Source organism: Cryptomeria japonica, chromosome 3, assembly GCF_030272615.1.
Source record: "Cryptomeria japonica chromosome 3, Sugi_1.0, whole genome shotgun sequence".
In the NCBI taxonomy this organism is placed as follows: Eukaryota; Viridiplantae; Streptophyta; class Pinopsida; order Cupressales; family Cupressaceae; genus Cryptomeria; species Cryptomeria japonica.
The window spans coordinates 120,027,725-120,054,026 of NC_081407.1; positions in this window are offsets into that span (position 1 = coordinate 120,027,725).

Here is a 26,302-nt window from a genome sequence, read left to right on the forward strand (position 1 = left end):
TTTTTATTTATTTTTAACTTTAACAATCTGCAATTCATAACAAAAAAACATGACAAGCTTCCATTAGACATCCTGATTGTTGATTCCTCTTTGAAGACAACTTTCCAAAAATAGAAAGTGTAACTCGAGCATACATGACATATACATGTCATATGACCAAATATAGACAAAAAATAATAAGTCCCCAAAAAGTTTCTTCAACTTAACCTAATGACCTTACTATCAATTGTTTAATCAATGTTGACTAAGCAAAACTAATTTCACATACCAAAAATTAATCACTTACTAATCGCTTATATTCATTCAATCAATCACAATTAAGTCTTCAAAGTGTGGAAGATGTAGGGGAAAGGACCCATTAGTTGTGCACCCTAACTTTGCACTTCTCAAAATCTTACGTGGAAATTTCAAATCACTTCGATTTTTTTACAGTAGCTTACTTGGCAAGTCCCCTGCTTATAACTAAGGTTTCAGGGCCACATCATCAAATATGATGCCACATCAGCATGCTTTTTGTCAAGGTGTCCAAAACAACCCAAAAAAAAAGTGAGACCAATAGGTGTGCAAAAGGGCCCCAATACTTGTGCAGCTGATGTGGCATCACATGATTGGTGACTTTTCACAACAAATGGTATATTTCATACAACTATTGGTGCAATGTTATACAAAGGTTGGACATTAAATCAGCAAGTATTGGGGTATTAAATCAACAACTTCTATCACAAGAATTGGAACGTGCTCAACTACTGAGTCCTTTCCCCTAGTGAAACTATTAAAATCATAATTTTCCAAAACTTATTTATATGTAGCAAATATGAAAGGAGAGAATTTTCAAAACATGTGAAAATTTTCAAGTCATGCAATTTACAAGTGTCATAATACATGACTTGTTGTATTAACCACTAGGTAGTACAATTTTGAATGTCAACGAAAATCTTGAGTGTGGAAACTGTTTGAAGTGTTTTTCCAGGAAACCACAAATCTTGAGTGTGACGTACACTTATCATTTACTTACTTCCGTCCATAAAATTTTCAATGCCAACCAGTCTTTAGCGTGTGGAAGAAGTAGACAAAAACGTTCAAATCATTATTATCCTATGTAGAAAATAACTGTCAAAGTCGTGTGGAAAATAGAGATATGATTGTCAATGTCATGTGGAAAATTTAGATAATAATTTTAGGATAATAAATTTAGAGATAATTGTCAAGGTGGTGTATTATGAAAATTTAGATAATCATAATTTTAGACATGCAATTCAAAACTGTCATTATTATTATTATAAGTATTGGTAAAACTTTGATAATTATCAATGTAGATTTGTAATTTGTTTTGGAAATAATAATAATTTTTTAAATTATAAAAAAAATGCTTTTATCAATAATTTTTATATATTTTTAAAAAAAATGATTTTAGTAATTTTTTAATATTTTAAATAAATTTATTTGTAATGATTTTTTCTATTTTAAAGATGAATATTGATATTTCTTAACAAGAAGTAAAATTTAAAATATAAGAAACATTAACCTTTTTTAATAATTCTTTATATTTTAGAAAAAGATTTATCTTATTTGTTTTCTATGTTTTAGATAACAATAATATTTGTTGGCAATTCTTTATATTTTAGAGAACACCAAAGCTTCCTCACAATTTCCTATATTTTAGAGAATTATTTATATTTTGGACAACATTGATATTTCTAACTCATTTTTTATATTTTAGGGAATGCTAAATTTTTTTAATGATTCCCTATGTTTTAGAGAATATTAAAGTTCTTAATAATTAACAATTCTATATATTATGAGAAGACTCATCTTTCTTAATTATTGAAACACTAATATTTCTTTAACATATATTCTAGGGAAGACTGATCTTTCTTAAAGATTCCTTATGTTTTAGGGAAGATTAGTATTCCTTAACAATTCTTTATATTTTAGAGAATATTGGTATTTCTTCACAATTTTCGTATCTTAAGAAAGACTAATCCGCCTTAATGATTTCCAATGTTTTAAGAATCTTTCTTAATAATTATTTATATTTAAGGGAACACTAATATTTCTTAAGATTTCCTATATTTTAGGGAAGACTAATATTTCATAACAATTTCTTATGTTTTATGGAAACTAATACTTCCTTTTGATTTTCTATTGAATAGTTTTTTAAATAATAATTTCAAGGCTATTTTTAAATAATTCCTATATTTAAGAAAAGAGTAATCTTTTAATTGAATTAATACATATAAGACAACAACACAAGAAATATACATTTTTCTTAACTTTATAGTCTTTAAAAATTATGTCTACAATTTATGAGATTGCATTTTGAAAAGACATCATATTCATCACTCAAAATATTGAAATTTATTAAAAAACCAACAAATTAAGAATTTAGCTTTATAAATACAATATTATATATTAAGATAAACAATTTTATATATATATATATATATATATATATATATGAAATTATAGATCATACTTTTATTATTACATTAAGAGTTATGTCAAGAAGTGTAATTGTAGTATTAACAAGGGATATGTTGCAGATGAGGCGACTCTTTCAATTTGAACATTATTTAAACGTCAAATTATTAATATTTAATAATAAACATGATATTAATTATGCCATTTAATTAAAAATATAATATTAATGATATTGTATATATATATATATAACAAGATTGCACCCCAAGCTTCTACACCAAGATTGCAAAAGAGTTTTCCTAACTATTATCCACCATATAGTATATTCATATAAGGAGTCTAATAAGTAGGTGTAATAGGAATGTAAGGGGAAAACTATAATAGAAACAATAAACATGAGATATAAGTGAGTATGTATATTTTTCATAAATGGTTCAAAGAACAAGCTAAATGATTAATCTTACATTTCAAATTTTTAGGAGAAAAAGCAATTAAGGAATGATAATTAGATGGGTTGGAAGGATATTTACAAATGAAAAAAAACCTTTCTAATTCCATATTGGATAAAAGGTAAGGGAAAATGGGCATCCACAACTTGCAAATTAAACCTAAAGATCTAATAGGAGAAATAATGCAAAAGGGGAAGATTCATCAAGAGAAACACACATTAAGAAATTTAGTGAGATAAGGGAATCCAATGCGCTACCATCAAGATCAATACATTTCTTTTTTGTGATGAATATCAACCGTATACATTAATAAAGATAAAGGACACTACTCACATAAAAAGTAGGGCAATACGAGATCACCCCTCTGGAGTAAAATGAGCAGAGCCTGGCTAATCAAAAAACACAAAAAACATAGGCTAAGCCCAGAGAGTAGAAAACATAAAAAAATTACTTAAGAAGCTAAAGAAGTGGCTAAAGGAGGTGGATCTCTATCATCTTTAGATCCCAATACAATAGTAGTGTCAGGGTTATCGTTCCGATTGGACCACCCTTCTTCTATAGTAGCCTCCTCTTTTTCCTTATCCCGACTCATCCAAAAGGGTGAGATTGCCAAAGTCAAAAGTGGAAAGCCTTTGGAAGAATCAGGTCATTCACTTTCAACACCAAAAGTTGCCCACCTATTCACACCACCACAAGTTGGCCAATCACTGGCACCACTAGAAGTCAACGACCCACTAGCACCACCATTAGTCGAGTTCATAGCCCCCAAACCCCACCTAGAGGCAAAGCCCTTGCATTGCAGAGAGGCAAAGCACCACTTGTTGAAAGAACTATTACCACGATGAGAAAAAGAGCTACGTCCACGTCAATGCTATGGGGTGGAGAGCAATCACAAGAGGTTGAAGGACCAACATAGGTACTAGTAGAAGGATTTTTAGTAACTCTAACAACCTTACAAGGGGAATTTCCCCAATGTTCCAAAAGGATCCGAAGGTGGACCACCTCCAATGCAACCTCGTTGGCTTGCAATTGAATATATAGCATAACATCATTACATATATAGGATTCAGTAAAAAGGGAGACATGAATATCAATAGAGCTATGAGAAAACAAAACAACATTTGTACCTTTCCAAATTGTGAAGATGATTTTGATCCTGAAAGAATTCTAGGTTTGGTTAAATTTGAAAGGGATGCATGATGAATCCCCCAAAAGGGCCATATGCCAAGTAAAAGGCTTTGGTTGAAAAGGTAAAAAAAATCATGAATCCAATTCCATAGGTTCTGAGCATGGTGACAAAACAAAAGGAGGTTAATGAAAGTTTTAAGCTACCCACATAAAGGGAAAAAAGGGTCTGAGATACCCATGTGCATTAGACAAGAACCTAGAGGCAAGCCTTGGAAAAAAATATACCAATAAAAATGAGTAAGTTTGGGTTTGAGGATATAAAACCAAATATTATGGAATCTACACATGACTCTAAACTATCTGAGATGACCATTGATGACATCAAAGATTCAAAGTTGGCACCATAGGCAAGTGCAAAGAGAGCCAACAATATCCTATCCAAGGTTTAACTAAAAAAGGTAGTGTTAGGAAACCAATGCCAATCCTGTTACAACTGTGGTTATCATTGCACCAAAAGATCGATCTATTAATGCTTGATACAACCACTAGACTTATAGAATCCACAAGAGGTGGTTAAGCCATGTCACAAACCCAAGCACTATGTTGCACAACACAAGGAGACCAAGGGTTCACACCTTGCAACAATCTCCCCCAATGGGAGTGAGGGGTTTGAACCCAAGCTATGATACCACTTGTTACAAGTATAGTTTTTGGTGTACCAAAAGATCGACCTATTAATGCCTGATACAACCACTGGAATTATAGAATCGATAGGACGTGGTTAAACCATGCCAAAAACCTGAGCGTCGTGCTGCACAAAACAAGGAGACCAAGGGCACACACCTTGCAACAAATCCTTTCAACAAGGATTCATATAATAAATACCCAACTTGTGTATTGCATATTCAGAGGTAACAAAAATATGACATCGTTAAATGTATGTTGATCTAACTAGCCAAGCTAGAACTGAGTTTGCATATCTTCCCATTAGAAAAGACTCAGAGTAGCTCTATAAAAAAGTATCGGTGAGAATGAATGTTGCTATTATGAAAGTGTAGAACACAAACTCTAGACTCTTGGGCTAGGGGAAGCCCCTGAATCTAAATGAGTAGAGACCACCAAATGTATTATTGGTTGAATGAGAGACCATCTCTGAAACTAAACCTAGTACTTATGTGGCTAAAATCATTTAGGGTTATTATTATAGTTAGGGTTACTATTATGGTTAGGATTAGGGTTAGGGTTACTATTAGGGCTATGGTTTACATAATGGCAGGGTTAGGGTTTTGAGTTATAGATATAGTTAGGTTTAGGGTTAATGTTACTTTAATGTTTCTTTAAAGTAATTTGTATGTGTATGTGTATGCACATGTATTTAACTTTAATGTTTCTTTAAAGTAATTTGTATCAAATGTTTCAATTACTTTGAATTGTACTTTAAAATACAATTGTATATCATTTTGAAATATGTTTGAATTAGTTGAAATAGTTTTCAGAATTAGTTTGAATTGTTTAAAATAGTTTTGAATAATTATTTTAAAATTCTTTGCTTTTATAATTATGTACATACAAATATTTTGCACATGGCTGATCAAGCATCAAATTGTAGTGTTCATTGTGAGGGCACTGACCAAACATCTAGATAGTCTGGTTGAATGCCTTCTAGTGATAGTGATGTCAGGTTTCAAATTTTTGCTGAAACCACTCAGGCCCTACAACGTGCACTAGACCATCTTGCGTTCACTTTAGATTCTACCACTTCCCGACCTAATAAGGAAAGGGAATAGACTATTAGGGATGATTTTCTACATATGATTGACACTATTCAGACATATAATCCTTATGATGATATGTCCTTCAATTCTTTCTATATCTCCCTTTTTTTCAATGTCACTGGCATGGTGAAATGGGAAACTGTGAGCAGGGATGTATCTTCTACACAAGTCCATACTATGTTCTTCCATTATCAAGGTCTGAGACAACATAATATTAGAGGATATTTAGTTACCAAATGCACTGATCCAGTTGTGGTACCATTCATATATCCTAGATGGTTGGTAGCTCATCATATGTGGCCACAGAAGGATGAGTTGCCACTTTATTTCTACAAACAACTATTTGCAGAGTTTCATATGGGCTTAGATGTTGATTATATATCTATACTAGCGAATGATGGGTAGGGGAGAGGGAGGCTTAGTGATAAACTTAGATGACCTAGTGCACTAGGGCTCATTAATAAACGTGCATTAGTTGGTCCAAACCTTTTGGTTCTACCAAAATGTTTGGAGTTATCACGGGCAACAAGATGCAACAACTGATGATGCCAGGCAACATATCTACTCCATCATTGCACAGATTGCCACTCAGGTTGTCCAGATGACATCTAATCATATTGGGAGATATTTGTTGTGATCACAAGGTACCATTCCGTAGGCTACAAATACGAAATCTAGCAGTGGTACTAATCCTTACACCCGTGTAGACATACCATCTCCACTTGACGCTGCATGGTTGACAAAGGTTGATCCTTTGTAGCGGACGAGTGCATTGTTGTCTAGTGATATATTGGATTTGTATACACTTCTTTCTTTGATTCTTGGGATCCCACTTGAGGATGTAATGACACGGATGAGACAACATGTACACAGAGGTGGATCTAGGAGCCATGGTGGTAGAACATCTCAGGGTGATATGGGGAGAGAGAAGGGAATTCTGGTGCATCCTATAGCTCCTCCACCACATACATCAATTGATCCCACACCTCCTCCTCAGCCTACACTAGGCGATCCGACACATGAGCCACCATGACTTACACTGCTATTGCCTATTACTTTTACACCTCCTGTCAAGCTCATGGTCACTATACTAGTTTTCTTATTGATGGTTTAGATGATGCATCGTTGGATATAGATGTTGACCACATGTCTTTCCATTCATCTGAGGTCAGCAGGATCAGGAGAGCCTTCAAGTCTCATGAGGTACACATTGTTTTTTCTGTAAGGTCATATTATTTATTTGATTTTAGATATTGGATTTCAACTTCAAAATTGTTAGTTAACACAATTTTAATTTTGAATTACATATGATCCAGGTTTGTGGACCATGTTTGAGCTCTTCAGATTCAAATACCTATGGCCCATGCACACTCTGGTGGTGCAGATGATGGATTAGACGAGGTAAAATTTGCATGTACTTATGTTGAAGTAAAAATTGCATACTTATAGTTAGATAATATTTGCATGTGCTTATATATACATGTACTTACGTGTAATTTCTTGTGTAGGGACAACATTCAGGACATGGATCAGTGGAGGGTCGACCGACTTAGTTTATACATTATCATTGTTTCTTTTCAATATTCTCATCCAACCTATTTCTTTTCCTAATAGATCTCTGCACAGTTCTTCTAGATACATCCAATAATTGGGCAATTGCTTGAGTTTGTCTTCTCTGTGATAATTTCTTACTAGAAATCATAGTCATTAATGCTCTCCATGCAACACTTAAATCAACAGTTCGACTTGTGCTCTCAATACATTTAAGAGCTTCTTGCAAATTTTCAACCACTGTCTAATTTACTGATCCCTCTGATGATTTCTTGTTGTTATCAACACCAAACAACTCCAAAATGGGGGTCATTTCTTTTCTCCTAAATAACTTTGCAAACAATTGTTCTCTTCCAATTAGAGATTTATCTTGAAAATATTCATCCCAATTTTTTTTGTTGTGTAGTTTTATTGTGCTTTTTGGTACCATATTCTCAATTGAAATCTCATTGAAAAGAGCATCTTCATCCATCTCCATCAAATTGGACATACCAAAGAATTTTTTTTTGGATTGACTAGGACCAATTTCTTCTCTTTCCTGAATCGGGACCACTTCATCGTCAATGGGAACTTGTTCTTGAGAAGGTGTTGTATCCCTTTTTTTTGTCTCTTTTATTCGATCATACTTCCGTAATCTAGTCCTTTTATTGCCCATTGGACACATTTCTATTGAGAAGCAATCCAGATTTGCAGACCCCTAAATACACATGCCCACATGCACATGTATGTCAAGTCAATTGGACCCAACTTTAAATATGAATACATTTTGACTTATTCTACTTGTCAACTGAATGTATAAAATGAACATGGATGGTCCACTTAACTAATATACCTAGCTGATAATGATTCTCTTGTTAATTGATAATGAATGGTCCACTTAACCGATCTAATGAATCCATACATTATATGAGAACCATACATATTACATAGACACACATACATACATATTACATCTAGACACATAGACACATAGACACATAGACACATAGACACATAAACACATACATACATCTACACATACATACATATAGAATGAACATACATACACATACACATACACACATACACATATATATACACATACATATACATACACACATACACATACATACATACACACATACACATATACATATACACATACATATGTACATACGTGCATATACACATACACATGTACATATACACATACACATATATACACACCCACATACACATACACATACACATACACATACACATACACATACACATACACATACACATACACATACACATACACATACACATACACACTCTCTCCCTCTCCTTTTCCTAATCTCCCTCTCTCTCCCTCTCCATCCATCCCACTCTCCTTATCCTATTCTCTCTCTCTCTCTCTCTCTCTCTCTCTCTCCTTATCCTATTCTCTTAGGCTCTCTTCCTATCCGCTATTATCTCTCTTACCCCCTCCCCCTTCTCTCTCCCTCCCTCTCCCAATCCACCTCTCTCTCCCTCTCTCTCTCCCTCTTCTTATCCTATTCTCTCTCCCTCTCTCTCTCTCTCCTACTCTCTCTCTCTCTCTCTCTCTCTCTCTCTCTCTCTCTCTCTCTCTCTCTCTCTCTCTCTCTCTCTCTCTCTCCCTCCCTCCCTCTCATTTTCCCTCTCTCCCTCTCTCCCCCTCTCCCCCTCTCCTTTTCCTAATCTTTCTCTCTCTCCCTCTCCATCCATCCCCCTCTCCTTATCCTTCTGTATCTCTCTCTATCTTTAGCTCCCTCCCTCCCTCTCTCTCTCTCTCTCTCTCTCTCTCTCTCTCTCTCTCTCTCTCTCTCTCTCTCTCTCCCTCTCATTTTCCTTGTCTCCCTGTCTCCCCCTCTCCCCCTCTCCTTTTCCTAATCTTTCTCTCTCTCCCTCTCCATCCATCCCCCTCTCCTTATCCTTCTGTATCTCTCTCTGTCTTTAGCTCCCTCCCTCCCTCCCTCCCTCTCTCTCTCTCTCTCTCTCTCTCTCTCTCTCTCTCTCTCTCTCTCTCTCCCAATCTCCCTCCCTCTCCCTCTCTCTCCCTCTCTGTCCATCCCCCTCTCTTATCCTTCTCTCTCTCTCTCTCTCTCTCTCTCTCTCTCTCTCTCTCTCTCTCTCTCTCTCTCTCTCCTTTTCCCAATCTCCCTCTCCCCCTCTCCTTTTTCCAATCTCCCTCTCTCCCTCTCTCCTTTTCCTAATCTCCCTCTCTCTCCCTCTCAATCAATCCCCCTCTCCTTATCCTTCTCTATCTCTCTCTCTCCCTCACTCCCTCTCTCCCTCACTCCCTCTCTCCCTCACTCCCTCTCATTTTTCCAATCTCACTCTCCCTCCCTCTCTCCTTCTCTCCCTCTCCTTTTCCCAATCTCCCTCTCTCTCCCTCTCCCCCTCTCCTTTTCCCAATCTCCATCTCTCTCCCTCTTCATCCATCCCCCTCTCCTTATCCTTCTCTTTCTCTATCTCTCTCTTTGTCTCCCTCTCTCCCTCTCCTTTTCCCAATCTCTCTCTTGCTCCGTCTCCCCCTCTCTCCCTCTCCCTCTCCCTCTCCATCTCTCCTTTTCCTAGTTCTACATAACCCGTACGGGTTATGTAGTGTGTAGGGGAAAAAGCGAGACTAGGTTAACATGCCCTAATCCTACCTTTGGACACACATTACAGAATACGAAAGAGCCTAGAGATATCGCACAATTGGCTACTTCTTTTGGTGAAAGAGAGAGCCACGGGATATCTATTAGGATTTCTATTCCCTTGTTGAAATTGAAAGCTAAAATGATACAAGTTCAAACCCTAATCCCAAAATGCAAGTATGAACTAATAACAAGATTGCAGAATTGAGATTAAACAATGAACAGCTGTAAATACAAGGATAAAATAAGAATGCAGATGTGTACCCGGAGTCAAAATCAGACTGAAAATGTTCAGGATGGGGGCGCGGGCGCCACTGTCCTGAAAACTGTACCGGAAACTGCTGTTCTGCACTCTGAAACACTGTCAGGAGGCTATTTGAAAACTGTCTGTCCGGAGGACCAGGGCGCCCAGCGCCCCTGTCCCAGTCTTCTGCTCTGCAACTTGACATAGAGTGCTGTTTAGACCTTCTCTCTCCGGATCTGTATCCCACGATGTTGTCCGAATCCCGAAACCTGCAATGATATCTGAAAAGGGGGAGGGGCGGCTATATAGGGTTTTGCCTTAGTCAAACCCCCACTTCGGTGATTTCCACCTCCATGAATAGCCAAGTTGTTTTGTAAAATGTATTGTGTGTGTAGACCTAGTGTGTGTGCAAGGTCCTAAAATGCAAGAAAGCAAACTAGAGCAACCTAGAAAGTAAACCCTAATTGCTTGTAAATGATAATGTAAATGCTCTAAATCAAGATGCAATGTGATCTAAAGCATGAATAAATGATGTGTCAAAGCTTATCCAAAGACATGAAAACAATATGAAATCATACCCAACCCTCAAGGGAGGAGTACAAGCCAATCTTCAGTCGGTAATCTCCTATTGTTCTTCAATGTCTTCCAAGCCCCAAGTGAATGAATAAATTTGATAGATGCTTGATAGAAGGATGTTGAATGTTTTTGAAGTCCTCAAAGATTTGCTCTTTCGCTGCATATGAAGTTTCTCAAAACAAAAATCGGATCCCTTCAAATGAAGAAAGAGAGCTCTTATGTAGGAAACCCTAGATCGTAAATTCGTATTTTGGCCGACCTAGAGATTGAATATCCTGCCAATTTCTTGGGGTTAAGCTTTATTTTATGATTGGATCGTGCTCCCAAAATTTTGGGAAAAATGTCTGGGACCATGTGCACTCCGGGCGCCACGGTCCTGACAACTTTTCACCAAATTTTCAGGGCCGTCGGATATGATGATTTTAGAGAGAATCCCGAAGTTACAGGTGATTTCGAGATGTTTAGACCCTGAAACCAAGCCCCCAAGTTCGAAATAGGACTTAATTAGGGTTTTTAATTGAGTGATGTATTGGAGGAATAAAATGCAAAGGGCGCGCTTTAGTGAATGGGCCCAACTTTATGATGTAGAGAATGATGAAATAGGACCTTAGACCTAATTAATTTGATTAATTAAGTGCTAAAGGAGAAATGCAATGCAGAATGTAAAATGCACTAAGGCGGGTGCTAAACTAGGTGTGAAATTGTACCACTCTAGCGAGTGCGTACAATTTACGATGCTACATTTAGCCCCCACTTTAGCGGTCATATGAGTACTACGTGCATATGCAAGCTAAAGTACATAAAAGTAAACATTATTTGAAAAAGGATATATCCATAAGTTGTCGGACGATGCCCCCAGCGGTATCTGCAGTACACAGTTAGGAACCGCACCCTACAAAACACACGTTAGATCACAAAATCACCTAATGCTTACTAAGGAAAGTGATGAAATCTGTGAGTAGCTATATGCCCCCCCCTGTTTCGACTTGCTTATTAGGGAGGTGAAACAGGGTAGCATGTTTACTTGTGACAAATTATGTAAGATAGTATTGATGAGGGGTGTTCACTGAATAGGCTTCATCAGAGCACTTTTTGGAACATCCCGAGAGTAGGGGAAGGAAAATACGATTCCAACGCAACAAACAGCTCAAAAATCACATCTCCCAATCCCAAGTTATGATAAGATGAATGAGAGAGGAAAAATTAGGGTTTCACAAAGTAAGAATAAACAAACGAGAGTATATACTTCGAAAGTGACACTTGTATTCGTCACTTTGTCGATTTCAGAATACTATTCAGTGCAGCGGAGCCCACCCAGCCATCATCATGCCTTCACGACAACCAGAGCATCCCACGAGGATCGAGATCCTGCGCCAGGCCATGATCGACGATGAGCCACTGGACGAGGTGAGTTGACTGAACATTTGACTTTTGATTTTTCGCATGTTTGACTTTTTCGTGATCGTATGCGCGCCTTGAGGCTGACCGGGGCCCACCCAGGGCACCATGGTCCTTGTGGGGCGCCCTGGTCCCCCCAGGGCGCCATGGTCCTTGACAGGGGTGCCATGGTCCCTTCAGGGCGCCATGGTCCCTGACAGGGCGCCATGGTCCCCAATCAGGGCCTGGCGAGGGGTTACAAGGCTAGCATACAATGTGCGACGGTTTGCATTTGCGATTTCGATTATCGAGTACTAATTACGGTTATGTTTTCGTGTTGCAGGGTCTCCCGTACATGAGAGAGCATACAGCGGGACATATTCTTTGCACTTTGCGAGATCAGATTCCGCGGCTGACTCAGTCAGAGAGAGACATACTATCGATTGTAGGATTGTGGTCTGTGATTCTCATGCCGGCCATTCGATTTCATCTTGTGATGCTGATGGCACTGATGGAGCGATGGGATCCTGACACATGCACTTTTCACCTTCTAGTAGGAGAGCTGACGGTCACACTCGAGGATGTGTACCGTATACTTTGTCTTCCTATCAAAGGAGCGACAGTTACATACGCGACCGATCGGTCAGCGGAGGATCATCAGAGAGAGCAGGTGTATTGCATAGGGAGAGTCATGCCGAGCGAGACGAGAGGTCGCATCATGGTCAGATGGCTCTTACATCCTACAGGGGAGGTACCCCTTCTGAGACACCTTATGATAGCCATCATAGCACTAGCCGTCTGCCCTAATGGGCGAGGGACACACATGCATGGGGGCCTCACATGGTGTATCAGAGTGATGGAGAGACACAGGAGAGTGTATGCTTGGGGTCGAAGTATGCTTGCACATCTTTATCACGACCTTGAGGAGTATGTATTCGGACAGGGTTGCAGTTTGATGACATGCACACTTCTGCAGGTGTGGATTCTAGAGCACTTCACATGCACCAGGCCTGTCGGCTTTCCACTGAGTACAGCGAGCGAGTGACCTAGGGTGTTTGCTTATCCACTTACCAGCGAGTGGAGATTTGGAGACTTGTTGTATTGGAGAGTGATTGTTGACAGACTGATAGCCGAGGTGACAGTGTGGAGACCTTACCTACGGATGCACAGATGGGATGGTATGGAGAGACAGTTAGCATGTCTACAGAGGAACCGCCTACTACGGGGATGATATCCACACATCATAGTCCCTTTCTACTTTGATCGAGTACGGAGGCAGTTCGGACTAGAGCAGTGTGTTCCAGCCGATGTGCCCATCTATACTCAACACTCACGGGTCCTTCCCAGACCTAGAGCAGTAGCGAGACCAACGGTAGATGACATTGAGATGACAGACTTAGAGGGATCTGATCAGGATGTAGTCACTGATTATTCTGCAGAGCCTGGAGCACAGCGGAGGTACATCTCATGGTTTATGAGATCGTATCCAGGTCCTATCTTTCCACCAGATCATCCGACAGGCTATCCAGGCCCATGGAGACATGGAGACCGAGATGAGGATGAGGGGTCCAGCTCAGAGGAGCCAGAGGAGGGAGAGGGTCATGAGGAGGCGGGAGATCCTGATCCACCTACAGGCGATCAGCCCAGTGCCGAGGAGGAGGAGGAGGAGGATACAGATAGAGAGGAGGACGAGGAGGATGCAGGTGATGATGTGGATGAGGACGAGGATGAGGATGATGAGGAGGACGACAAGGAGGAGGATAGAGATGATGAGGAGGAGTCGGATGCAGCTCCCCACCATTCAGGAGACGATACCATAGCTCTGGATCCACCTCTTATTCCCCAACAGGGGGAACATGAGGTGATACGGAGACCTGTCCCTAGTACCATCCAGCCTACACCCATCGTGGATAGATTATTCGAGCGAGGGGAGCCTAGCGGTTCCCAGGCACAGATGCTACCATATCATGATCCCTACTGGCGCGAGGGAGATCCAGGTATAGTAGGTTTATATTGATTAATTAATGCTTTGATGATATAGAATGGTACTAACAAAAATCTGTTCTACTACCACAGCTAATGTGCAGGAATGGCGTTCCTTGATTCAGTAGGCAATGATAGATATTTCCATGATAGCACAGATCCCCAGTTCCTCACAGATTGCCTATAGGCCTCAGGGGAACGCGGGTCGGCATGAGGATTTGTTTTTCCCATTTCGAGCATAGGTAGATATATGGAGGGAGAGAGAGAGAGTCCTATCAGAGGACCTCCAGCAGGCGCGACAGAGAGAGAGAGTCCTATCAGAGGACCTCCAGCAGGCGCGGCGAGATCTAGCAGCGGCTCAGACCGAGGCTACCATCTATCGTGCGATCCTTATGGATAGGGATCGTAGGAGTTCCTCTCAGAGTCACTCACGATTTGTATCGCGCTACACACCCATGGGTCCACCTTCACAGCCAGATCAGGAGGGAGCATCCAGTCGACACTCTCCAGCCACTAGCCCTAGGGATAGGAGATGATTTTATGATGTAAAAGAGAGGTCACATTTTGGATATACAGTGACCTAGATTTGTATACGATCCACACATATATATATGTATATATACATGCTTCTCTTTTGTCTCAAATGTGTTATCTTTAATGCTTAAAACAATGTATATTTTGTTTTGATTAAATCTAATACATTTGGTAAATGTACATGTATGTTCAGAATTTAATTTCCATGTGATTGATTTCTCAATGCTCCATGATTAAATTGATACATGTGTGACTTAATTAAACATTTAATCAAGTGCTACATTGATGATAAGGAAGAAATATGCATTAAGTCTAAGAATCATATAACCAATGTGATTTAATTTTGAACTTAAACACAACATGATACAATTCTACTTAACACATAACGACATTGTATAATATGCTAGCATAATGGAAATGTAAATCTTTTACAATTTACATAAATGAATTCAAGACAAACTATAAAGTAAGAAGACACACTAGTCAGGAACGAAGCAATATAGATTAAACAACATAACATTTAATTCTATTTTGCTTTAATTAAGAGATACTAACATATTATCCAATGTTGAAGAATTGAAAAGAAGATAGATGAGGAATGAAGAATTAAGCATAATATCTACGCAAATGCATAGCATTGATAGGTTCTTTAAGAGGCGTACCGTCTACATCCGCTATTTTGTAAGCACCTAATCCATAATCCTCAATAACGATATATGGTCCAAGCCAATTAGGACTAAATTTTCCCTTTTCAGCAGGTAAGGCATTCACATTGCGCTGATTCTCATAAAGGACTAAGTCACCTACTGAGAAGGAACGTTGAATAACCTTATCATTATAGCTTCGTTGTAGAGTTTTGTGATATGCTTGAATATGCTCAAGAGCGTTTATACGCTGTTCATCAAGCATCTCAAGTTGTTGAAGTCATTGTTCTCTATAAGAGTCATCATCTACTATACCTTTGAGAGAAACCCTAAGTGATGGAATCTCTAATTCTAAGGGCATAATAGCGTCAGCACCATAAATAAGATTATAAGGAGTAGTTCCCATAGCAATTCGTACACTCGTTCGGTAGGCCCAAAGAGCATAGATTAGCTGGTTACTCCAATCCTTACCATGCTTATTCACGGTTTTACGAAGAATTTGTTCAATTATCTTATTGGATGATTCAGCTTGACCATTTGATTGAGGATAATATGGTGTAGAAAATTGATGTTTGATATGATACTTCTCGAGGAATTTCTTCACGTCCTTGTTCTTAAACGATGTCCCATTATCTGAGATAATAGTGGAAGGTATCCCAAATCGAGAAATAATGTTTTCTAGAAGAAATTGACATATCACTTCAGCAGTAGTAGAGCGAAGGGGAATAGCTTCTACCCACTTCGTAAAGTAATCTGTTGCAGTTATAATGAAGGTGTGTCCTTGAGATGAAGGAGGAGAGATTTTTCCAATAAGATCCAAACCCCATGTGGAGAAAGGCCAAGAAGCTACTTGAGAACGGAGTTCTTGGGCAGGAGCATGAATCAGATTATTGTGTTGTTGACATTGATGACATTTCTTAACAAATGAAAAGGAATCCTTCTGCATAGTTTGCCAATAGTATCCCATACGAAGCAATCTATGAACCAAGGATTTGCCCCCAAAATGCCCCCCACAGGCACCTGAATGTGCCTCTTCAAGAGCAACGGGGATTTCCGACTTGTTAAGACAACGAAGGAGAAGACCATCATAACCCCTTCGATAAAGGACATTAGAAAGGATGATATACCTAGCAGACAGCTTGCGGATTCTAGCTCTAGTGTTTCTATTAGTAGAGTCAAGAAAGGTACCATTGGTCAAATATCTTACGATATGCGAGAACCATTCATCTGAATCTACAAAGTCACAACATGTTACCAAGCTAGAATCGTCTTCAATAGCTGGAGAAATAAGATTGTGAATAACGAAATTAAGATCGACCATAGGGTCCTCTAAAGATACTAAAGAAGCCACACATGCCATTGCATCCGCATGTCGATTATCTTTTCGAGGAACGGGTTCCATGGTATAAGAATCAAAATTTTGTAATAAAGGGATAGCAAGGTCTTTATATTGTGATAATTTGTCTTGTTTTGCTTGATACATTCCTGTTACTTGTCTTATAATCAATTGCGAATCTCCATAGATATGTATGTGTTTTATATTCAGAACTAAGGCTGCTTTTATTCCCGCTATAAGAGCCTCATACTCAGCAATGTTATTGGTACACAGGAAATTTAGACGATATGATAAGGGAATAGGTTTCTTTGTAGGAGAAACCAGAACAACACCTGCCCCCGATCTCGTACGACACTTAGAGCCATCAAAGTATAACTCCCAAGTTTCATCTTTCTCTATAGAAAGAATGAAGTCGTCAGGAAAGGACTCAGGGTTAGGGAAGGAGAAAGGCGAAGGGGCCTCAACTAAGTGATCGGTCAACGCTTGTCCTTTAATTGCTCTTTCTGAAACAAATTTAAGGTCAAATTCAGTTAACATCATAACCCACTTAGCTAGACGTCCTGATAAATCATTTTTAGAGAAAAGATGCTTCAAAGGATCAAACTTAACCATGACGTGGACTTCTGAATTTAAAAGATAATGTCTCAATTTCTGAGTCGCAAACACCACGGCCAAGCATTGTCTTTCTATCGCAGAATATCGGGTCTCATAATCGAGTAAGGTATGACTTATGTAATAAATCGGACATTCCTTACCATCTTTATCATGTTGTGCTAATAATGCTGCGAGAGCATGAGAAGAAGCAGCTATATACAGAAGAAAGGGTTTAGAAGGTTCGGCAGGTTGAAGAATAGGAGGACTAGCCAAATACACTTTTAAATCTTCAAATGCTTGCTGACAGTCTTCATTCCATTGAAAAGTGATATCCTTTTTAAGAAGTTGAGTAAAAGGAAAGGTACGATCCGCAAGTTGAGACACGAACCTACGAATAGCTTGAATCTTTCCTTGTAAGCTTTTAAGTTGAGACACATTTCTAGGAGGTGGCATGTCAACAACAGCATCTATTTTTTTAGTGTCCACCTCAATCCCACGATGCGAAACTATGAACCTTAATAGTTTTCCACTATCCACACCAAAAACACATTTTTGGGGATTCAAGCGCATGTAGTGTTTACGAATTCTTTCAAAGATTTGACGAAGGATTTTAACATGATCCATGCGAAGAAAGGATTTAGCTAAGATATCATCAACATAATCCTCTAAAATCTTATGCATATAATCATGAAAGATAAGGGTCATCGCTCGTTGATAAGTTGCACCGGCGTTTTTAAGTCCAAAAGGCATCATTATCCAACAAAATGTACCCCAAGGAGTGGTGAAAGCGGTTTTGAATTGATCTTGAGGGTTTATGAAAATTTGATTGTAGCCTAAAAAACCATCCATGAAGGATAACAAGGCATGTCCTGCCGTAGAATCAACTATCATGTCAATGTTTGGAAGAGGGAAATCATCTTTTAAAGAAGCCTTATTTAGATCCCGAAAGTTGGTACACATTCTTATTTTGTTGTCTGGTTTAGCCACAGTGACAATATTTAAAATCCATGGGGAATAGTCAATAGGGCGGATAAATCCAGCCTCCAATAATTTTTCAATCTCAGCTTTAACAAGCAGAGCCACCTTAGGATTCATTTTTTGAATCTTTTGTTTCACGGGCTTAGCATCAGGAACTAAGACAATATTATGAGTAACAATCTTAGGATCTATACCGGGCATGTCAGAATATGTCCAGGCAAAGATTTCAGGGAATTCATGCAATAGTTCTTCATATTGTTTCTGTTCCTCTTCATCCAAACATTTTTCGATTTTAATAACTTTCTCTTTGTTGCAAGGATCCATCTTAACATCAGTGGTGTCACTTATGAGAAGATTACTTTGTTGAGGAGTATCCTTTAACTGAGGGAATTCTTTAACAATCTCATCGTTATCAATCTCTTTTCCAAAATAGGCTTCAGTATTCAAGCAATAAGGGAGTCCCCTATTGTGGTGATAATGAGGAAGAGTATCATAAGCTCCCAAGAACTCAGCTAAAGCATCATCAGTAGGGAAGATATCCAAAGCACAATCACCCGAAGAATCATCATCAATATACTCAGGGTGTTGTATTGATAAAGATGTAGAAATAGCATTAACACTAATGCATAGTCTTTTAGAAGCTTTAGTACGTCTGCAAGGATTATAGCCAAGTCCAAAGGCATAATGTTGAAAATTAGTCTCTAGAGGAACTCTTATCCCTTGTTCATTAGCACCACAACCTTTTCCATGATACCCATGCTTAGCAAAAATGCGAAAACCACGACCATAACGATCAGCCATTTCAGGAAGGGAAGGTGGTTTTTCATAAGACAAAGAATCAAACTCTTCATAATTATAGGTGTGAGGAGAAGAAGTTTGAGAAGCGGCCACAAAATTATTACTCATAGATTCAGGTAAGGTTGATTGACTTTTAACTTCTTCTTTCTTTTCAACTTTGTGATTTTCAGCTTCTTCCTTCTTTTCGACTTTAATTTCTCTAGAAGGAACCTTATATTCACCTACAAAGGTAGGGTTAAAATCAAGAGATCCCCAATCATCTTCTGCGAGAACCTTCTCAGGATCAAAATCCTTCTTATGTGTAGTTTCAAGTCGAGAAGGATCTTCTTCAGGAGTTCCAGACTCATCCAAAGGATTTTGATCATCGGAGAGCGAAGACTCATCGATAGATTTCTTGTTTAAAGAGTCATCACTAGACGAGGATGGCTTAGAAGAATCTCCTTTGGAATTAGATGTTTGTAGACAAGCTTGAAAATTAGTATCGCCTATCAAAGTATATGTCTTATTGTTATAAACGAATTTAACTTGTCTATGCAATGTAGAGGGGACAGCTTGCATGCTGTGAATCCAAGGCCTCCCTAATAACAAGTTGTATGTTAAATTTCCCGGCATAACATGGATAGGAGTAGGCAAAGTAATAGGTCCCACTGTGAGAGGTAAGGTGATGATACCTAATGAAGTCTTAGCCACATTGTCAAAGCCACGAATGGGACGAGAGTCAGGCTCAATAAGAGATGTATCCACATTCATCTTATGCAATAAATTAATGCTACACACATTAAGGCCAGAGCCATTATCTACTAGTGTTCGTCTTATAGCAGTGTCTTTCATGACAACCACAATCATCAAGGGATCATATTGTTGTTGAATTTCACTAGTGGGCAACTCATCTTGGGTAAACACAATTTGAGCTTTAGGATTCATCACAGAGTTAACAAAAGATGCTATATTACTAGATGTATTTGGTGGAGGAACATTCAAATCTTTCAAGGCATCTTGTAACATTCCATGATGAGTGGAAGAAGTTTGAATCAAATCCCAAAGGGATATCTTAGCAGGGGTAGCTTTAAGTTGTTCTATGAGATCATATTCCTTACCCACAACTTGCGAGATACGGGGAGCTTGAGGAAGAATTGGTTGAGGATTCAGAAGAGAAACTGGAATAACAGGAGGAGGATTAGGTTGCCTATTATTTCTGGTATGATAAGTATGGGCAACCGCATGATAACTCTCTCTAGTTATTTGCTTAGCATAATTGTAAGGACTTATAGGTTTTCTTCCTTGCACGGTTGATGATTGGTTTATTCGGGGTACAAAAGGAATCATGATCATACCTTCCTTGGACAGTAAGGAGAGGTGATTTAGGAATTTGAAAGGTGGGAGAAGGATAAGCACCTTGGACTTCAAAGAGAGGCTTGTTATATTCATTGAAATTTATCATGTTAACCAATTTAGAGGTCTTGTTTTTGTTTATAGGTTTCGACAAAGCCACAAAGTCATCAAGAGCATCATCCAACAAAGCATGATCATATCGGTTAAAAGGTTTGTCTTTTGATTCAAAAGGAGACATCTCTTCATAGAGGGGATTATTGAAAACAACCATGTTACTAGATTCAGGGGAAGAGTGGATAGGAATGTATCCTTGAGAGGAATCATTCAACTTATCTTTCTCATCACACCTAAATGGCATAGTAACAAGGTTTATGAGTTTTTGGTAAAATGAAGGTTTAGCATCCTTAGGGTTTAAAAACTCATCTAAAGCTTCATCTACTTCATCTTGGCTATACTCATAATAATCATCGAAAGCATGAACATTTTGCAAATAAAAATCTGACATTTTGAAAAGATTGCATAAAATTTAAACAATGCAAAGAAACACACTTTTTTTTTTTTTTCTCTTTTAATGAAAATGAAATGAAAACATGCTAAATCTAGATCTAGATCTAACAAATGCAATGCAAGAGGAAGCAATGATAGATTCACGTCGGGTTCACCAAAAATGTGTAGGGGAAAAAGCGAGACTAGGTTAACATGCCCTAATCCTACCTTTGGACACACATTACGGAATACGAAAGAGCCTAGAGATATCGCACAATTGGCTACTTCTTTTGGTGAAAGAGAGAGCCACGGGATATCTATTAGGATTTCTATTCCCTTGTTGAAATTGAAAGCTAAAATGATACAAGTTCAAACCCTAATCCCAAAATGCAAGTATGAACTAATAACAAGATTGTAGAATTGAGATTAAACAATGAACAGCTATAAATACAAGGATAAAATAAGAATGCAGATGTGTACCCGGAGTCAAAATCAGACTGAAAATGTTCAGGACAGGGGCACGGGTGCCACTGTCCTGAAAACTGTACCGGAAACTGTTGTTCTGCACTCTGAAACATTGTCGGGAGGCTATTTGAAAACTGTCTGTCCGGAGGACCAGGGCACCCAGCGCCTCTGTCCCAGGGACCAGGGCGCCCAGCGCCCCTGTCCTGGCAGGACCAGGGCGCCCAGCGCCCCTGTCCCAGTCTTCTGCTCTGCAACTTGACACAGAGTGCTGTTTAGACCTTCTCTCTCCAGATCTGTATCCCGCGGCATCGTCCGAATCCCAAAACCTGCAATGATATCTGAAAAGGGGGAGGGGCGGCTATATAGGGTTTTGCCTTAGTCAAACCCCCACTTCGGTGATTTCCACCTCCACGAATAGCCAAGTTGTTTTGTAAAATGTATTGTGTGTGCAGACCTAGTGTGTGTGCAAGGTCCTAAAATGCAAGAAAGCAAACTAGAGCAACCTAGAAAGTAAACCCTAATTGCTTGTAAATGATAATGTAAATGCTCTAAATCAAGATGCAATGTGATCTAAAGCATGAATAAATGATGTGTCAAAGCTTATCCAAAGACATGAAAACAATATGAAATCATACCCAACCCTCAAGGGAGGAGTACAAGCCAATCTTCAGTCGGTAATCTCCTATTGTTCTTCAATGTCTTCCAAGCCCCAAGTGAATGAATGAATTTGATAGATGCTTGATAGAAGGATGTTGAATGTTGTTGAAGTCCTGAAAGATCTGCTCTTTCGCTGCATATGAAGTTTCTCAAAACAAAAATCGGATCCCTTCAAATGAAGAAAGAGAGCTCTTATGTAGGAAACCCTAGATCGTAAATTCGTATTTTGGCCGACCTAGAGATTGAATATCCCACCAATTTCTTTGGGTTAAGCTTTATTTTATGATTGGATCGTGCTCCCAAAATTTCGAGAAAAATGTCCGGGACCATGTGCACTCCGGGCGCCACGGTCCCGACAACTTTTCACCAAATTTTCAGGGCCGTCGGATATGATGATTTTAGAGAGAATCCCGAAGTTACAGGTGATTTCGAGATGTTTAGACCCCGAAACCAAGCCCCCAAGTTCAAAATAGGACTTAATTAGGGTTTTTAATTGAGTGATGTATTGGAGGAATAAAATGCGAAGGGCACGCTTTAGTGAAAGGGCCCAACTTTATGATGTAGAGAATGATGAAATAGGACCTTAGACCTAATTAATTTGATTAATTAAGTGCTAAAGGAGAAATGCAATGCAGAATGTAAAATGCACTAAGGCAGGTGCTAAACTAGGTGTGAAATTGTACCACCCTAGCGAGTGCGTACAATTTACGACACTACATGTAGAACTAAGGCCAAAACTTCTAGTTCTACAGAACACGTACAGGTTATGAGAAATTGTGAACGTTCACATTAAAAGTTTCCATAACCCATATGGGTTATGGGAAAATATTAATATATTTAAGTCCCAATGGCCTAAAAAACAACATTGCAAGTTGTTTGAAGGCCCCACTACTTTTGCACATGATTTTCTGGGACAGTAACAGTTAGGTTTTCATTTTTTTTATCACTTTTGCTTTGAAATTATTGATTTGTCTCGTATATTGGACTGTTTTTGAAGTTATTTTATAATTGTTACTTTAGATTATAATAAAATGACGATCATTTGTTGTTTTTTGCTTTGATGATGATTGATTTGTCTTGTATTTTGGTTTTTTTTGAAGTTATTTTATTATTGTTACTTTAGATTATAACAAAAAGATGATCATTTGTTGTTTTTTTGCTATTTGATTGTGGATTGTCATCATGATGTTATGTGTAGGACAATGGGAAAGAACAAGAGAGGAACAAATGACCAAATAGAGACAACAAAGGAAAGACAAAGGGAGCGTATAAGGAGATTACGTGAAGGTACACCATCTAATGAACCTAATGAAAGTGATGAACATTCAACAATTGAAATTGATATGATGAATGCACCAAATCAAAATGATTAACATACACCAATTCAAATACATATGATGAATGGACCTAATGAATGCAATGAACATGTAGACCATTTGAAAATGATTTGGTGAATGCACATGTTAATAAAATTGAAGAAGATATACCATTTGAATTTGATGTGATCAATGCACATAATGCACCTAATGAAAATGAGGAGCATGCACCAATGTTAACACCTCTTAGAATAATTTGTAGAAAACCAAAGTTCCTAATAGATATTGATGAAAATATTGTGAAGCCAATGCATGATAAAATTTACGAAAGAACTTGTAGAAGAACGATTAGAAGAATTAGGAATAACTGTTTTGAAAACTTAAATCAAAGTGGAAGATTCCAATTAGTTGTTGAAATGATTAAAAATCTGAAATTTAGAGAGACAATGAAAATTTTGGGGTTAAGAACATTTGACAATAATAATGAAAGAACCATTATGAGAAATCTTTTTGATGCATACCAAGCCATTGGTTCAAAATAACGCACTAAAGATGCTAATGTTACTTGTCGTGTCCTCACATCAACCATAATGGGAAAGGAAATGAAAAAATCTCATTTAATAAGCAAAACAAGCAAGTCATTAAGGATAAGTAGAATCACATTACACTATGCCTTAGAGAGGCGAGAGAAAATCGAGGATCCTAAAATTATTTCTCTTTGGGCATTTTCGGATAGACTCCCATGCAAGGACAAGGTTGTTGTTGATGCACTAAGAATGTTAATTGAGAAATATTGGCATGAATACACAAGGGTTTCACCCAACCAAAGAGATGTTGTTAGAAGGTGAATTGGAATTAGTAATCGTGAGCCACATCCAAAACACTATTTAGATCAACTCAAACACAATTTTATGAAAGGTTTCTTCAAAGCTTTCCTTAGATTAAAATTAGTCAAAGATTTTTTGAGATGACAAAACCATTTTATGTTAAGATTAATCATGCACATACTACATGTTGTTGTAGGGTCCATGTTGAATTTTCCATGCATTATGACATTTATCACTATATATATTGTACTTTGCACAGTAACGATATTTTGCAGGAATGTGGTCTACAAACACCTCCTAAGTCACTAAGAGAATTTATTTCAAGTGTACTATGTAGATGAGATGATGGGTGCATTTACTATTAGGTGATGTTTTTGAGAGGTTTTTGTCCTACATGTGGCGGTTTGCAACAATTGCATAGATGCCTACATTTGGATAGCTCACATGAAATTGGTAAGGAACTAGTTTCTATTGGAAAATACAAGTCAGTCACATATGGTGTTAAAGATGGAAAAGAATTAAAGAGGTGTGAGTTAGTGAAAAGGGATATATGCGTAGCTGATTTTATGAAGATGTTTCATGAGAAACTAGTGTATGAGTACATAGGTCACACACATAGAGCTAGGTGGTTAGATGAGCAATTCAAGTTGTGTAAGGACACTTTCCCTCTCGGCACTATTGCCTCTATCATTGATTTTGCTAAGAATTATACACCAAAGCCACAAAATAAAGTACAATCTATATATTACCACTCTACACAAGTTACAATTTTTGTACACATAGCATTCATGCATGCACATGATAGCACCGAGGAGGACACAAATGTTATGAGAGAATATCACTTCCATTTCAACGATGATCGTACTCATTCCTCAGAGTTTGTGCAAGGATTCTTTACAGTGTTCTATTATAGTTTAAGGGAAAGAGATATAAAATACAACCAACACTTAATATGGTCAGCCAATTGCACCGCACAATTCAAGAATGCAAGGATGTTCTACTGGTTGACTAGGATGCATGTGACAAGTGGTGTGCAACATTTTTGTAATTTCATTGAGTAATGTCATGGAAAGGGAGAGCATGATGGTGCAGGAGCATGTGTGAAAAGAGCTCTTACCAGAGAGGAATTGAAGTACGAAGGTGGTGCAATGTTAATGGATGCAAAAACAATTGTGCAATGGTGTAACTCTATGATGGGATCAGGTAATGTAGGTAATTCTATGGTTTCTAGATATTTTTGGTTAATACGTGAATCTAACATTGAAAACTATCTAGATTGTTGTACATTTACTGGATCAAGTGACATGCATTCATTTAGAAGTTCAAATACAACATCACTAGTTATTTATACTAGATAGATTGCATGCTTTTTCTCTTCGTGTATGCATTTTGTGTGGGATGAATGTGAATCAAAAGAGTGGGTTGACCAATGGTCTTGTAGACCTTTGCAAACCCTAGATACATATCAACTTCCTAGAGCACTACAAATGAACCAGATTGAAGCATCAGTGGATTTTGACCATGTATCAAACATAGTTGAACTAGGTAAATGGTTGAAATTTGCTAAAATTTTAAGCTCAATTTATTAGTATTAACTTATACTGATTTTCGTATTAACTTATATCCTTCTATTAATGCAGGTCATGCATATGAAGTTATTGCGGATGAGAACAACGAAGAAGGAACAAATTAATTTTTGTGTCCTTTTATTGAGGCCAAAAAGAAATTGACTTCTACAGTGGTTGATGGAGAGGGTATTGAGTACCCAATAAGATCTGTTCTTGTGACAGGGACATGGCTTAGAAGGTACCATTGTTGTGTCGAGTTGTATTGAGACCTCTTAAACTCATTTATTTAGTAGTCGTTGTATTGATTTTGGCATTAACTTATCCTTCTATAAAATATAGGTACCCTATCAAAACTTGTAATGCCTGGTTGTTTGAGGACTTTAAGACACATAGACATATTCTTCATCACTCAAACCTTCTTGTTGCAACAAATATTCATTTGATTAAATATTTTGGTAGACCTCTCAACAAGGATTTATGGAAAGTTAGTGAATCTGACCACGAGACAATACTTGAGAAACTAAGGGTTAGAGCTGATCTAGAAGGTTCACTTGATTGATTTTGGGCCATCTAGAAGAATGATTCTACAATATGGTAGAATAATTTTGATAATTTTGTATATATCTTTTGCGAAACATT